This window comes from Vitis riparia, chromosome 7, assembly GCF_004353265.1.
Source record: "Vitis riparia cultivar Riparia Gloire de Montpellier isolate 1030 chromosome 7, EGFV_Vit.rip_1.0, whole genome shotgun sequence".
Lineage (NCBI taxonomy): Eukaryota > Viridiplantae > Streptophyta > Magnoliopsida > Vitales > Vitaceae > Vitis > Vitis riparia.
The window spans coordinates 29,711,659-29,725,411 of record NC_048437.1 but is presented as its reverse complement, the minus strand read 5'-3'; positions in this window follow the sequence as shown (position 1 = coordinate 29,725,411).

The window sequence follows — 13,753 nt, the reverse complement described above, 5'->3', positions numbered from 1 at the left end:
GGGTACATTACCAACTAAATAAATTCTAAATTGTTAAAAACATTAATAATATAATTGATAAAAAAAATTCCATTTTATTTATTATAAATTTTCATCCATTTCCAATATATAGCTTCCACTTGGAAATGAGAAGTTATTTTTATTTTTCATTTTCATTTATTAGTATATTGAGATTACAAATAGAAATGAAAATGAAAATCAAGGATTTATTTTCTTAGAAATCAAAATTCAATCTTACAATAATTTTGAGGCTTGAAGTCTCTCTTGATGCTCGAATATATATTTTTTAAAGGTATTTTTTTAAATTTTACAAAATGTGTTATTTTTATTTGATAATGCTTTTTAGACTAGAATTGCTTTTAACAAACACAGTCAAAAAATACTTTTAAAGAAAAATAAAACATTTGATAAAATTTAGAAATTACTTTTAAAAAAGTTGAAAATCACTTGTAATGTTGCATAGATAAGCATTTAATAGATTATTATTTCAAAAATATTTTTATGAAACACTTTCATTAGACGCTCATTTGATTGTGATTTTATAAAGTATTTTTAATATTTTTAATACTTGAAACTTTTTATTATTCAAATATTAGAAATGCTATAAATACTTTCTAGAATCACTTTTAAAAAGTGCATTTGAGAGTGATTTTAGAAAACATTTATAACCTTTCTAATACTTAAATAATAAAAAATTACAAGTATTATAAAGATTAAAAACGTTTCCTATAATCACTGTTAAATAGATAATAAAAAACATTATCAAATGCACTCTAAAATGGTGAGATCAAAATCATATTCAAATGAGCTCTGACTTTTATTTTTATTCATAAGCTTTCACACAAAATATATATTATCGGACATTTTTCTAATCAATTTCTTCATTTGAATTTTCAACAATATAAGAATTTTCAATATAATATAGAAAAATAGTAGCCTACAAAAAAGACCACATGAAAAATTAAGATCTTATTTCATACTTCGATCCAAATTCCTATTTTTCTAATTTTTATTCAACAATTCAAATTAAATCATACACGTGACAAAAAATTTTCCTTCCCTTGAGAAGAGTTTTGAAAATGGAATCCATGAATAGGGAAGATACTTTGAAGGTCATGGATGCATAGTCATCCTAGCTAAGGTTAGGGTTTTGCTTTTTGCAATGTGGAAAAGATTTCCATGGAGTGTGAGTTGAGAATGTCAGAGCTCTTTTTCTAATATCACGTTTTAAATGTATTTTAATAATAATAACAAAAATTCATGAAAAGGAGTGTAGAATGAAAGAATAAAAAAAAAAAAAAAAAACAGGGTTCCAAAGTCCAATGATTTAATGATAGAAATATTTTAAAAAATAAATAAATAAAATAATAATAATTCAAATGGTAAGTTGACAAACCCACTTCTCAAATTTACAACCTTACTGGTTCAAAAATCTTTTTAAATTATTTTTTTGAGAAGTTAAAATATTTTTATTTTAAAATTAATATTTTGTGGGATAATTAATTTTAAAATATAGCCCTAACAACTTTAAAAGTCTCCTCCATTTAAACATAATATCCTCGTTATGTCGCATGATATTATAGGGTTAAATGCTTTAAACCCAATTTATATAGCGTCACGAACTTTCCTTCTTATCCGATGTAGGACGTCACAGAAAAATATCAATAAAATCATATTTTTTATATTTAAATCATATTTTAGAGAGCTTGATGCTAAAGACATTTTTATTTAATTAAAAATTTTAAAATATCATGATCATTCTTATATTTAATTAAGGTATTTTTTAAAAAGGTCTTATATTTAAATTTTTAACAAATTTTAGGCCTTAATTTGTTTTTGTTTTCTAAAATAGGAAAAATAGGAAAAACACGTTTGAAAAAAAATATAGAAAATAATTTTTTATTTTTAAAAATAGAAGATACGATGTTTTCAAATAATATATTTTTTTAATTATTTTCAGTTATATACATTTGTTTGATAATAATTATTTAAAAATAATAATTATATAAATATATAAAATGGTTAAAAATAAAATATTATTTTTAAAATGTATCTAAAAACATGAATAAGAGATTAAAAACATTTCAAATTTCAAACAATATTTTATAAAATATGTAGAAAAAAGTTCATATTTTTGGAGTGGCGTATCATGGGTTGGGCTATATAACCCATTTTGTACGTGGGATACTTTTTCTTTTTCATCTTTGAATATGGTATAAACATTCTCTCTCTCTCTCTTTTTCCCACTAAAAACAGATGGCCAAAAAAGGGCTTTAACGGGGAGAAGAAAATTCCTTACGTCTCAACAGGACTTCTTCATGATGCTTTATGAATTTTCCAATTTTCTTTTCTCCCAAACACCGCCTACTTTTAAAGCTTTTGGAACATGGGCTTCTTTGTTACCCTTTTTTTTTTAAGGCTTGAATGCTTAAATTTTGTTGCCATTTACTTTATTGCATCCCAAGAAAAAAGCTAAAAGCTTTGAGTTAAACAATCTTGGAAGCCCCACATTTGTAATTAGAATTTGGGATTCATTTTCCTAGAAATGTCTTAACTATACTCGATGACTTGTTTAGAATCTCCCCCCAACGATATCCCTGGGGTTCGAACCTACAACCTCGGCTCTGATACCACTTGTAGGACTTCAGACGTTACCAATTCTCCTAAAAGCAATTGCTTGTAGGAAAGACGCATATCCTAACCTTATAGTGCATTCACCCAAGCGCCCACGACGAACACAAGGGGAGTTGATGGATGCAACTAATACTTCGATCTGCCAACACTATGTTTGTATTACAATTACAAAAAAAGAATGAAATTCACCATATTATAATTTGGTCATGGTTCAAGATATAAGTACCAGAAAACATCATTTCAAGACCTTAAAATTATATTTATTATTATTTTTTAATAATTTCTTTATATTATAATAAATTAACATGAATAATTATACATATAATTGGTCAAATCATATTAAAATCCATATACCTAAAACACGTTAGGATGATTTTATCATATAGCTAAAAATATTTCTTATTTTTTCGTATTTCAATATGAATATTTAATGTGAGATATGGGTCTGGCTAAAATAATATTAGAACTTTAAAATTTTGGTCCAAAATTGGAATATAATATTTGCAATTATAGTTTTAAAAATAAAAATAATTTATCATGAGAAAATCATTTATGCATGAATGATTTAAAAGGTGAAAGCTAATTATTGTCATAGGAACAAAAAATTGTTGGGACCCACATTAATTAGGTTTCATTTGAAAGACATTATGATCAAAATTTGATGAATTGAAAAAATATTTGACCAAAATATATTATATTTCAAAATTAATATGATTTCATTTTAAAAGATATTAAGCAAGACTTATGTCATAATTAATTTATTAAAGCTATGTTTGGTACCTTGGAAATATTTTGAAAAATGGGGAAATGCTGAAAATTTTATTTTCTCATATCTAATTTAACGTAAAAAAAATATAAGTGAAATTAAATATAATTAATTAGAAGCTTATTCAATTTCAAATTATGAATTTTTATATTATTATATGGAGGAAGGAAAAAAAAAAGTGAAATAAGTTTGAAGAAATATGTAAAAATAATTTATTTATATTAAATTGATTTTTTATTTTTTATTTTCTATTTTCTTTCATTTTCATTTTTCTATAAATTTTTGTATATTTACCATCCGAGCTCATTGAGATAATTAAACAAATCTATATACTTAAATTTGAATATCATAAAATTAAATATATTTAAACACTGAATCTCATTAAAATAATTAGAGGCATTTTATAGTTTTTGTTTATATTTTAATAAAATTAAATGTATTTATATATGGAATCTCGTCAAATAATTAAATTAATTTATTTATTTTTATAAAATTAAAAGTATTTATATGATTAATCAAAATGAATGTGGAATGTCATCATGAGATAGTTGGAGGACACCTTTCAAAGATAAACTCCCATGTACAAATCAAACCCAACACAAATTCAAAGGCAACTAAGACGGTTTATTTTGTGGGCAAGGCAATAATAGAATGATGACGCGGGAGGCAAGGCATCCACACAAGTCCTATCATGGTCGTGATTTTCTTGTGGGCTCCATGACCCATGTGAAAGACCCAATGGGGGGCCCATGAACATGAAAGTGGGCCTTTGAAGGAGGAATCCTGTCTGCCCAACACCCATATATTATCCATTAGGAAATGGGGCCCAAAGAACAGAGCTTCACTGATAAGACTGCCTTATGGATGAACCATCAGGTGACCTAAGGAAAGGGACCAAAGCTTTTGGGGTGTCTCTTTCTGTTAAGTGATTACAGTTGGGAGTAGATGTATGAGTTGATAATGTGGGCTCTTTTGATTTCTTTGTGAAAAAATTTGTGGTGGTAGATGAAGGGTCAATTCCACGGTGGGTTCCCAAAATAAGGGCACTTCATATTTTTTGTGGCCCATTCTTTCTGTTGTTTAGCAAATTATTGATACACCCTCCAAATCTTTAGGGTAAGTGCCTGTAACATTGTGGGGTCTAGGGTAAGGGTTACCCTATAGGAGACTAACATCATAAACCCCATTTACAAGCCCCTCTCACCCCACCAAACAAAAAAACCATAAAAAGACAAAGCCCTTGTTTGAAATTTGCTTTTTAGAATATTTTCTAAAAGAAAAAAAAAAAACATGTTTACCAATTAAAAAGTTCTTTTTTATTTTTTATTTTTTTTAAATGATTAAAAATAAAACACTATATATAAAATTATTCTTAAAAATATGTTTAAAAATATTAAAAACAAGTTAAAAACATTTCAAATTCTCTAACATATTTTTATTTGAAACAATATTAAATAATGATTTTTAAAAACTATTTAAAATTTTTTTTTTAGAATTATTTTGAAAAACACATACCAAAATAAGCACTTATAGATTAATTTTATGACACTAAGGCTATGTTTGGTTCCCGGAAAGTACAAAGGAAAGAAAAAAAATGTTAAGGAAAATGATTTTCTCATGTTTGATTGTCCTACGAAAAATATCAAAGAAAATCAAATATAATTAAAATTAATTAAAAACTTATATATTTTTAAATTATTTAATTTTTATATTGATGAGTTAAAATAAATAAAATGAGTTTGAAGTAACAAAAAAAATAATTTGTCAACTTTTAATCTATTTTTTTATTTTCCTTCACTTTTTCTTTCCTTCTACTTTTCCTTTGTATTTTCTTTCCCTCGCATTTTCCCTCAAATTTTCCGGGAACCAAACATAGCCTAAGAAAATTGTCTACTTTTGACTAGAAACAAGTCCAAGCTTGGGCTTTGATGTTAGAATTAAAATTAGTAACTTTTTTACGAAAACAGTTTATTAAAAACTTATTTTGAAAATAAGGTGTTTTATAATAACAAGTTCTGATTGTTTTTAATTATTTTCATTTATTTTAGAGGGGTTATTTAAAAAATAATTATATAAATATGAAAAATAAATAAAATTAAAATATTTAAATAAAAGTTATTTTTAAAAAATATTTGAAAATATAGAAAGCATATTTAAAATATATCGAATTCCATTTTTATTTTAAAAAATATAATAGAGTTATTCTTAAAAACTGTTTTTTGATAATTATTTTCGAAAATATTCTCAAACCAAGAGATTGAATCGGGATTTAAAATTAATGATCAAGTATTTATTAGGCAAATTGTAGATCTTTGAGATGAGAAAATAACATAGGTTGACATGATCATTTTTTAGAGAAGAGTAAAAATCCTTTGAATATAGGAATACTTCTCTCAAAACACACCTAAAATTTAATTTGATTTAACCTTTGAATATCATTTTTAAGGTGTTGTTTGTTTTTTTTTTTTTGTTAAATTTAATTAAAAGAAATTTATTTTCAAATTTAAGATAATTTAGTTTTTACTTTTTGTTAACTTATTACTTATTTCTTAATTTCTTTAAAATTTAAAAATAACATGTTAATTTTTTTTAATTTCTTGATACTTAATAAAAATAAAATATTAAAAAAATATCTTAATACTTAACTTTATTAAATACTAATTAATTTTAAGTTTTATTTAAAATTAAATAAAAAAAATAGCTACCACAAAAGTAACTTGCTTAAATGTAACAAAAATATTGTATTCCAATTATTTTCAAATAAATGAGGCTTAGACCCATTATTGATTTATTTATTTTTTAACTAACAAATTATACATCAAAGCCTACTTTAAAATTTTCCCATCAATTTTGTCCTAAGGCAAAACTATAGTGACATGACCTAACCCTAGTTTAGGTACTATTAACTATAGTGACATGACCTAACCCTAGTTTAGGTACTATTAACCCTAGATCAAGAGGGTAAATTTTCTGTCATTTTCAAATAAATGTCCAAATCCCAATCAAATCATAGAAAAAAACTGTTACATATTTTGTCAATTTTTGAATTATTATTATTATTATTATTGTTATTTTCCAACCACAAGAAATCTATTTACAATAAATCAAAGTTTTGAATTAGAAATAATTTATTGGTAAACCTATCACTGCCTAGCCTAGATTCCAGAAAAATCCAAGATGAAGTCAATAGGGGTGTCTCATTCATCTCTATTCCATCTTATCATTCCTATCTATTCATATATTTTATTTAATCTATGTTTGGTTCTCGGCAAATATAAGAAAAAAACAATAAAGAAAAAACGTAAAAGAAAAAAAAAGTTTTAAAATTAATAAATTATTTTATATAAAGATTAAATAATTTAAAAATATATAAATTTTTAACTAAATTTAATTATATTCTTTTTTTTTTTACATTGAAATCAAATATAAGAAAAATATTTTTTTTATATTTTTATTTCATTAATACTTTCAGGGAATCAAACATAGCATTAGTGAAAAAGAAAAATCATAAAAACACAATAAATTATTTTAGGAAAATTACCTATTTTGTGAAAAAGAAAAAGAAAAATAATTAATTATTTTAGAAAATAAAAAAACTCCCTTGTCACCCTTGACCTAAGGTGGCAAATTTTCTATTTTGTAGTATTGGTTGTAATAATTTGATGTACTTCTTTCAATCACATCTTTTTTAAGATGTCATTAAGAATAATGATATGTTTGTTGATTAAAGTTTGTTGAAAATTCTACACAAAAATATGACGTATTCCTCAATTTCGAAAATAAAAAAATTGCATACCATGTGGGTATGAAAATTCAATAAATCTATGATTTTCCTTTGAAAAAAAAAAGGTTATGTTTGATTCCAGAAAAATTTGAGAGAAAATGCAAAAGAAAGAAAATAGAGAAGAAAAATAAAAAAAAATAAAAAAATAAATTTAAAATTAATAAATTATTTTTATTTGCTCCTTCAAACTCCTTTTACTTGTTTTAATTCATCGATATGAATATTAAATTATTTGAAAACATATAAGTTGTTCACTAATTTTAATTATATTTGATTTTCCAAAAAAGAAATTTCATGAGACTATCAAATATGAGAAAATTATTTTCTTTAAAATTTTTTTATTTACTTAATATTTTTTGGAACCAAACATAACCTTAAAATTTATTTAATATTAACCTATATAAATTAATATTAACGCATATCTTAGAACCCACTTTATTTCTTTGCCTTATTTACCAACCAAAGCCTAAAAGAAGAAAGAATTGGGCATCACTGCAGAAAAAGATTTTTTTTTTTTTTAATTATATTAGAATTTAAATTAAAAAAAAATAAAAATAAAAAAGCAAATAATAAAGAGAGAAGTTGGGAGTGTACATCCAAGACCACTAAAAAAAATAAAAAGTATAAATTAAATATTAAAAGAAAAAGAAAAAAAAGTGAGCGAAGGTGGGGGTGGAGGAGAAGAGAATGAATGAATGGGATTGCCTAACAGACACAAAGCCAAAAAAATATCAGTTGGGTCACCAACCCAACAATAGAAAGCTCATAATAATGTTGTTCAAACGGTCTAGACCTACCTTTTTTTCTTAATTATTTTTAAGAATAAAATTTTATTTAAAAATTTAAATATAAAATTAGTTTCCTCAACTTATTTTCTATGAAAATATTATACATTTATTTATAACATTTTTTTTTTTCTGAATATTCTCTATCTTTTTAATTGTTATTCAAAAAACTAAAAAAAAAAAACAAGTAAAAATATCTAAAATTTGATTTAAAAACAATTTATTTGGAAACGAATTCTTAAAGAAATTATTTTTTAAAACAATTATAAAAAATGTAGTTTTTAAAAACTGTTTTATAATATTTTGTAGAACAAAAGTCTTTTAAAAATTAAAATATTTTTATTTATTTGTAACATTTATAAATATGTTTTAAAAATAATTTTTATATTTAGTGTTTTGTTTTTAATCATTTTATATGTTTATATAATTATATTTTAAAACAATCCTAAAAAAACAAATAAAAATAATATTAAAAAATATTATTTGAAAACACCTTATTTTTTACTTGTCAAACATATTTTGCTGTTTTTTTTTTAATAAATATAAAAATATTTTTTGAAAATAATTATCAAACAAAAAAGGTGAAAAAACTATTATAAAAAACATTTATCATGCAAGCCTTATCAACTTTGGAAACTATTTTCTGCTTTAAAAAATAAAAAATTATTTTCAAAATACATGAACTCAAAACTTTTGATTCATCATCACACAACACTTGTAAGCTATAATCCCTAAGGGTAGGTAGCCATGGGTTTTTGCCTTAAGTCACTTTTTTTTTTTTTTTTTTTTTTGTGTGGGGTCTTTTTTTGTCTAATTTATTTTATTTTATTTAATAGGGGTAATGAGTACTTGATAAAAGCTAATGAAAAGAAAAATAAATGAATAAATAAATGAAAGACAAGTAACATGGGTAATGTATATGGTCCCCATCCCAAGTCCCTCTCCCTTATCCTTTTGATTTGGGGTTGTTTTCTTTCTCATTATTTGAGCTTTTTTTCTTTTATCCTCTTTTGATGATTCAAAAGTGTAGGGTTTTGAAGGGCACCCCTATAGTTTCAGAATCAAAAGGGGTAAGTTGGAGAATTTAGAAATTCAACTTATTAGATGTAATCTCCATTAACATTTTATGTTAAAAGGTAAAAATTTGCATGGTTGTTTTATACCTGAATCAAATGTTGCAGATTTATGATCGAGTTAGTAAATATTATTGAGTTGTTCAATTTATAAATTAATAGAGTTAGTGAATGGAGATTAATCAAGTATTCAAGAAAAGACATCACTGACATTAAAATATTCAAGAAAAGATAACTACTATAAAAAACGATAGGTTTTTATCACATGTTTTTTTTATCAATAATACAAAGTACCTCGTAAAAAGAGAAAGATACAAAAAATGTCAAAATATTCAATAGACGAGAGCTACTTCATAGAGTCAGTAAGCTTATATCACATATTTCTTGTATCATAAAATAAGAAAAACAAGAACATAATAAACTCATGTTCTTATTACATGTACGAAAAGATTAATATAAATAAAAGAAAATTAGTGGACGAAAGACTTTTTCTATCATTTAATAACTTACATGATGTAGATGTGAAAGTTTAAATTAAGTGGTTTTAGCCTTAATGAAATTATTCATAACGTGTAACTTGTTACCGGATGTAATCTTCATTTACATTTTATGTTAAAAGGTAAAAGTTTGCATGTTTGTTTATACTTGAATCAAATATTACAGTTGGATTCATAATCAAGCTAGTAAATATTATTGAGTTATTCAATTCAAAAATTAATGGAGCTAATGAATGAAGATTGATCAAGTACTCAAGGAGAGACATCACCGACATCAAAATATTCAAGAGAAGAGAACTATTACAAAAAATGATAAGTTTACATCACATGTTTCTTATCAATAATATAAATTACCTCGTAAAGCAAGAAAGATACAAAAAATGTCAAAATATTCAAAAAAAGAAGGCTACTTCATAGAGTTGATAAGTTTATATCACATATTTCTTGTTTCGTAAAATAAGAAAAACAAAAACATAATGAACTCATGCTATTATTACATATAGGAAAAGATTAATATAAACAAAAGGAAATGGTGGACAAAAGACTTTTTCCATTCTTTAATAGCTTACATAATGTGGATGTGAAAGTTTAAACTAAGTGGTTTTAGCCTTAATGAAATAATTCATTTTCGGGTAGCTTTGCCAATTGAAATGTCAAAACTAACTACTGTTTATTAATATTTTATTTCAAATTTATACATTTATAATGAATTAATTATTTCATAATATAAAATTAATGCTTAAATGTCAAATCTTAATGCTATGTAAAATTTCGTTAAATCTGTGTATTTTAAATAATCGGGTCAAATCTCTTATTCAAATTTAATTTCTATGTAATATAAACTTGATGTCTTTTGACTTGAAACAAAACATAATTTAGAATACTTCTAAATAATAATGAAAATAAGATTAATAATAATTGAACAAGGATTTTGTATGGTATGAAAAAAAAAATAATAGTAACTTTTATATAGGATAAAAATCTATTTTAAAAAAAAAAGTATCAAACACTTTTTATTATTTTTAAATTTAAAATTTCTTAAAATAATTTTTAAAAATATGAGGTCAGTCTATACTTCTTTTAAATTATATTTAATGACCCGTACTCAACTATATAGATATTATTCTCTTTGGATCCAAAAGGAGCCATCACGACTTTAACGACTTTAAAACGGGTTTATAGGGTTAAAAGAAACTCATATTTATATAGTGTCATATTTTCTCCCCTATTTGATGAGTAATATCACAAACATCCTTTAATACAAATACAATGTCTAAGATTATGAGACCAAACAAACAAACAACCTTTATAGAGCCAAAAAACCTTTACACCAAAATTGAGGGTCGAATCTAATACACCATAATTGAGGATTGAATATAATATTATTTGTAATAATTCTTACTCGATCACGTAGATATTGTCCATTTAAGAAATGTTACTTAATTCTTTGAAATGACTTTTAAATTGATTTTTTTAATCCATTTTTTTTTTACTTCTTTAATTTATCCACGTGGGTTAGGGCTTAATTTCCTCACACCTATAAAGGGTGGAGCTTGAAAACATAGCTTCTATTAGCTATGATGGATTATGGAAATCAAATCAAACTCATGGATGAAGAAATTAAATGAAGTTTGCCAGAGAGGCAATCAATTATAATCAAAGACAACTTTTTGTTTTAAATATATCTAAATTTTTAACAACCCAAGAGGAAAAACATAGTGTATTGATGAGATGGTGCTGGGTTTGAATCTTTATCCTATTACAAATCATAATGTTGGAAAAAGAAACAACAATTTGATTATTTTATAAATCATCTTATTATTTTATATTTAAAATTTATGGTTTTATATTTAATATCTTATTTTTTTTCTTACCCTGATTTTAGTTTTTATATCTAAGTTTCATTTTTTTTATGCATTTATATTAAAATAATAATACCAAAATTAAGTTTTAAATTTATCAAAAGAGAAAAAAATGAAGCAAAAATTGTCTTTTGAAATCTAAATTCAATATAAAAAATTAAAAAGTAGAAAAAAAATGAATTAATTTTTTTTAAATTTTTGTACTAAACTCTAACTTTTAAAATGACAAGATTCCTATAAAAAAATAAACTCGTCTTTTAAAAGGACAATTTTAATGTAAAATTTTTCATTTTTGTATTTGCTCTAATAAAAAATTTCGTTTATTTATTTATTTATTTTTAAATATTTCTTTTTTTTTTAAAAAAATCTTTTTATTTATTTTTCACTTTTTTAATTCTTTCTAGAAAAAAAAATGCTTTTGATAAATATAATTTTTTTTATAAAAAAAAAAATGATAAAATAATAAGTCTACAAAATTGGAGGTGGACTAAGGACAATTAGGCTTGGAGATAATTATGATGGGTAGGGCCTCTCCTCTTTACAGACATGTTTAAAGGATCTCCATATTAAAAATGTGATTTGGTTTCTAAAATCTTGATTAAGGAATATGTTGATTTGGAATATATACACAATCATCATTATGTTTGAGATATGCTTCACTTGAAAAGTTTTTTTTAATTGGAGATTTTCTCCAAGTTGAAAATAATAAATATTCACCTATCCAAGTACTTTTTTATTCTTATTTTTTAAATTAAAAAAAAATGGATAACACTAAGAATACATAAATTACTTTTGCATTATACACAAGCATAATCTACGATGGATAATAAAGTGGAAAAATTATTTATGGCATTTGATTTTTCAAATAGGATTTTATTTTTTTAGAAAAATGAAAATTATTTTTAGGAATTATTCTCAAAAATTAATTTTTGAGAATTATTTCCTAAACAAGTGAGTTTCCACCATGTTCGAATTTGGTGTTTACATGAATAAATTTCATTCTTAAAAAAATATGAAATGATGATTGTGGCTCCCACTCAATCAAAAGAAAATTTGAACGCTACCATCGTAGGATGGACCAAGTGTCATCCACAAAGATAGTGTAATTTGAGTTGATCAAATAATGAGATGATAACAAATAAAAAGAAATTGAGAAATATTGTAAAATTTTAATACAAGAGAAATGAAATTAGCTAAAACTTGAAATAAAAAATTATCAAGATCGATCTTCATGATGATTTAGATCACAATAATCTCCCATTCGTAGGTCAATATTTTAAAATCACAGCTAAACCGATCAAGTCATCTCTAATTACATTACATGCAATGGCGGAGATAAGAAATGAATCGAGGGGAGCAAAATATGAGAATATATTTCCTAGAAAGGGCGGGGCAAAATATGTGGTTCTGCCCCTAATTACATGTCCTTTATAAGAGAATTATGAGAAAAGATTTCCTCAAATCCGATTAATTAGCTCAATAAAAAAAATCTTCATCCTTTAGCTCAAATGATCTCGTCATAAATCTAGTCTCTAAATCTTACTTCTTTCAAAAAAATAAAATAAAACCAACCATTCATGATCGGATAAATATTGTCACATCCAAGAAAATGGCTAGGAAATTATATTTCTCGACAGAAAATCAGCCAAAAGTTTTTTTAAATGATTGTCCATCCTTATTTATAGTCTATTTACATAGGTCAAAACATGGCATCTCTAAAATTGGTTCCATTCAAATCCATCCAAATTGGGCCCAAAAGATTAACTTCGAATGGGCATTCGAACATTCTTTCATTCTCTTTGTCTCGATTTCAAGACACAGCATCACAATATCAATGCACTTCTTTGCATCTTTGGCTTCATGAATTAGCTCCAAACATTCCCAATTGTAGTCTCTAATTAGATCAATGAAAGAGATGGATCAGTTTTGCTTTCACATCTTCCCTATAAAGGTTTCACTTCACGTCTCCCATTGAACCTTGAAATCAGTTTCCCCTCTCCATTCTCCATCAATTTCACAGCTCCACCCCCCCAAACTTCTCCCTGGTAGCTCTGAACCATGGTTTCTAAGATTGATTGCATGAGATATGCATTCATTTCCCAGTAGCGAAGATCTCCATAGGCACATTCAAGGAGCAATTCAAACAGCCATTTGAATGTGAAATAACAGTCTGTTTGACAATGTTTTTAAAAAGCATTTCTAGGCTAAAAAGTGTATTTGAAGAAAAATCATGCGTTCGGCAATATTTAGAAAACACTTTCAATATTGTTCATTTCGATTGGTATGCAGTGAATGGATCAAAAGGGTGTGAATAACAATTAGAGGAACATTGATTCGATTTCTTTGTGAAGA